The sequence below is a fragment of the Monodon monoceros genome, unplaced genomic scaffold, assembly GCF_005190385.1.
Source record: "Monodon monoceros isolate NGI ecotype Baffin Bay Population unplaced genomic scaffold, NGI_Narwhal_1 Contig5092_ctg1, whole genome shotgun sequence".
NCBI lineage: Eukaryota > Metazoa > Chordata > Mammalia > Artiodactyla > Monodontidae > Monodon > Monodon monoceros.
The window spans coordinates 9,678-14,035 of NW_021700940.1; the positions used below are offsets into that span (position 1 = coordinate 9,678).

Here is a 4,358-nt window from a genome sequence, read left to right on the forward strand (position 1 = left end):
AAAGGAAACCATAAATAAGACCAAAAGACAACCCTCAGAATGGGAGAAAATATTTGCAAATGAAGCAAGTGACAAGGGATTAATGTCCAAAATTTATAAGAAGCTCATGCAGCTCAATGAGAAAAAAAAAACAACGAAATCCAAAAATGGGCAGAAGACCTAAATAGACAATTCCCCAAAGAAGATATACACACTGCCAACAAACACATGAAACAATGCTCAACATCATTAATCATTAGGGAAATGCAAATCAAAACTACAATGAGATATCATCTCACACCAGTCAGAAAGGCCATCATCAAAAAATCTAGAAACAATAAATGCTGGAGAGGGTGTGGAGAAAAGGGAACACTCTTGCACTGCTGGTGGGAATGTGAATTGGTACAGCCACTATGGAGAACAGTATGGAGGTTCCTTAAAAAACTACAAATGACCCAGCAATCCCTCTACTGGGCATATACCCTGAGAAAACCAAAATTCAAAAAGAGTCATGTACCAAAATGTTCATTGCAGCTCTATTTACAATAGCCCGGAGATGGAAACAACCTAAGTGCCCGTCATCCGATGAATGGATAAAGAAGATGTGGCACATATATACAATGGAATATTACTCAGCCATAAAAAGAAACGAAATTGAGCTATTTGTAATGAGGTGGATAGACCTAGAGTCTGTCATACAGAGTGAAGTAAGTCAGAAAGAGAAAGACAAATACCGTATGCTAACACATATATATGGAATTTAAGAAACAAAATGTCATGAAGAACCTGGGGGTAAGACAGGAATAAAGACAGAGACCTACTAGAGAACGAACTTGAGGATATGGGGAGGGGGAAGGGTAAGCTGTGACAAAGCGAGAGAGAGGCATAGACATATATACACTAAGAAACGTAAGGTAGGTAACTAGTGGAAGCAGCCGCATAGCACAGAGATATCAGCTCGGTGCTTTGTGACCGCCTGGAGGGGTGGGATAGGGAGGGTGGGAGGGAGGGAGATGCAAGCCGGAAGAGATATGGGAACATATGTATGTGTGTAACTGATTCACTTTGTTATAAAGCGGAAACTAAAACACCTTTGTAAAGCAATTATACCCCAATAAAGATGTTAAAAAAAAAAAAAGAAAATATATAGGTGAAGAGTAAAAGGGTTGGAATAGATATACCATAACAGTAAAAACAAAACAAAACAACAACAACAAAACCGGAGTGGCTAAGAAAATATCAGAAAAAAATTACATTTTAAGACGAAAATTTTTACCAGAGACAAAGACATTTTAAAATGATAAAATGATTATTCCATCTAGAATGCATAATAATTATAAACCTATATGCACGTAACAACAGGACTTCAAAATACAATGAAGCAAAATCGACACAACAGAAAAGAGAAACAGACAGTTCTACAATAATAGTCGTATACTTTAATACCCTTCTTTCAATAGCAGAACAGACAGAAAATCAACAAGAAAATAAAAACCTTGAACAGCATTATCAATCAAGTAGACCTAACAGCCATCTATAAAACGTTCCACCCAACAGCATCAGAATATACATTCTTTTCAAATGCACATGGATATACTATATGCTAGAGCATAAAACAAATTTCAGTACATTTTAAAGGATATAAACCATACGAAGAGTGCTCTCAGATGACAACAGAATGCAATAAGAAATCGTTAACAGAAAGAAATTTGTTGAAAATCACAAATGGAAATTAAAGAATATATTCCTAAATAATTCATGGGTCAAGTAAGAACTCATAAGGGGAATTAGAAATAATTTGAGATGAATTAAAATGAAAGTATAACATATTAATACTTGATTGGTCCCACATACTCTTCTGAAAAGCAGAGGGGTTAGACAAAGAGATCTAAATTAATTAAAAACTCATTTATTATTCTGGGAATAAAAAGAACTGGGCTTAGTCTCAGTTTTGCCTTTATCTTTGTGTCTGTTGATTATCTTGGAATAGTCATTACATAATCAAAATACAGTTGCCAGCTCAGGAATCAAATACTGTCATCTCTAGGGCTACCATAACAAGATACCACAAACTTGTTAGCTTAAAAGAACAGAAATTTATTTTATCACAGCTCTAGAGGCCAGAAGTTCAAACTCAAAGTGTTGAGAGGACCATGTTCTTTCTGACGCCTCAAGGGGAGGATCCTTCTTTGTCTTAACCAGATTCTGGTGGTGGCCATCAATCACTGGTGTTGGCAGTTTTTTGATTTGCAGCTGCATCACTCTGGTCTCTTTCACTCTTGTCACATGGAATTGTCTCTGTGTGTTTCTGTCTCTGGAAACAATTTGAATAGAAATTTCTATTTTTAAAAAACAAACTGTTGATTATTATGCTCTATTTAGATACTTCCTCTAACCCACACCCACCTCCATTTCCCCATATGTATTTGAGAAGGAAAGAGGAACTCCTGTGAGCTATCATATTGGAAAGAATCAATAATACAATGTTTTACTAGAGATGCCTCTTATCTAAAATATTTGAATTAAATATAAAATCTGGGGAAATTATCGCCCAGTTTCCCTCTTCTAGAGGCATGTTCTAAATGATAGGCAGCAGAATATTTTATACCCATGAGGTTTGCTGACATTATTGATTTGGGCCAGGATCTGTATTTTCTCTCTAAAGAAAACAGTATTCTCTCTTTACTTTCTTTAATATATAATGTTGGTGTCTTAAGTTTATTGTCAGAGAGGATGCTTATAGTTCAAATGATTTGGTTGTATTTCACCAGGATTATTACAAGATAGTCAAACAATGGCCGGGCTCCAGGATAGACCTCGGTCCCTTTGTTCCACTGGGATACTGATCTGAAAGCCACTGTTTTCTTATATTCCAAAGACCAAATAAATAAAACAAATAAATAAACAAACAAAAAAACAAGTAAATGAAACTATTTTAAAACCAACTCTCTTTTCTTCCTCATCCATGTTAATTCTCTTCTACCTAAAATTACTTCCTGGAAGTGATTTTTATGTTTCTTAGAGCTTCTTTACGTATATATCCACACTAATGCATATAAAACTGTGCCTTGTAGATCTTATACTTTTTCCATTTGAATAACTATTTTCTCATGTCATATAGAGTTTATCCATTGTCCTAGATATGCATTTTTCCTGTGTATTTGAGCATCATAGGAAGATAAATTCTACTCTTGAAAATGTTAACTGGTCACTGAGACACAGAAAGCTATTATTCTTACCAGTTTTCAATAGTGAGTAGATTCTGTAGGGGTGGAATTTTAAGATGTAAGTATACTGTTTTTCTACACTCAAATTCCCTTCCCCTTATCATAGAAATTGACCAGCGAAGTGTGCTGCTGACTTTTCAGAATCCATGTACATATAATCCATTAGGTTATTAGATATAACATTGGTCAGAAAAGCATACTGTGAAATGTTGCTTTTATTTAAACTCCCACTATTTTCACTACATGGTTTCAAGATTTTACTTCATTATTGTCCTCTGGTGGTGGGCTCTGTGAACTGCATATTTACGGGTCTGGAGCACGTATCTTCCCGGAGGTATACAACTCCTCAGGTACCAGCTAAAGAGTAGATGATAAGAAGCATTCAGATTTATTAAAACTCATTAAGAATATCAGTAGCCTGACTGTTGTTTCTAAAAATATAAAATATTTATCCTTCTGTTGTCAAACAACCATATTTCATGAAAAGAAGTATAAATCCTATTTTGCTTGCAATAGAAGAACAATAATTGAAGATATTCTTCATTTGGACCAAATACCTTCTCTGAAAATATAAGTTAAAATAGGAGTTGAAATTTCCAAAATATTCTTTAGGAAATAAAACTCCACATATAATTTCAAATTATAATTTAGTTTTACCTTAAATTTAAATATCTATATTGAATTTAATTTAAGGAAGGAAGGAAGGAAGAAAGAAGAAAAGAAGGAAAGAAGGAAAGAAAGAAAGAAAGGACGGAGGGAGGGAGGGACGGTGGGAGGGAGGAGGGAAGGAAGGAAAAAAGAAAGAAAGAAAGAAGATAAAGTAAAATAAAATAAAGTAAAATATAATAAAGTTATTAAATTAAAAATTACTTATTAAGAAAAAAAAACGAACGGATAGAACCTTTGGATAAATGGTGGAAGCAAAGCTATACAGACAAAATCTCATACAGAAGCATACACTTACAAACTCACAAAAAGAGGAATAGGGGAAAAAATCATAAATCTTGCTCTCAAAGTCCACCTCCTCAATTTGGGATGATTCTTTGTCTCAATGAGGGAAGGAAAGAAGGAAGGAAGAAAGGAAGGAAGGAAGGAAGGAAGGAAGGAAAGAAAGAAAGAAAGAAAGAAAGAAAGAAAGAAAGAAAGAAAGAA

The 4,358-nt window shown here is 34.4% G+C and overlaps 1 long non-coding RNA gene across 1 annotated transcript; it reads right to left on the bottom strand.

Annotated features, from left to right (window-relative positions):
- Positions 1-2,052: 2,052 nt before the first annotated feature.
- Positions 2,053-3,588, bottom strand: LOC114889976. Its single transcript, XR_003792187.1, has 2 exons — positions 3,468-3,588; positions 2,053-2,293 (listed from the first exon to the last, which is right to left on the bottom strand). It is a non-coding gene; the product is annotated as an uncharacterized LOC114889976 (long non-coding RNA).
- Between the last annotated feature and the right edge of the window lie 770 nt (positions 3,589-4,358).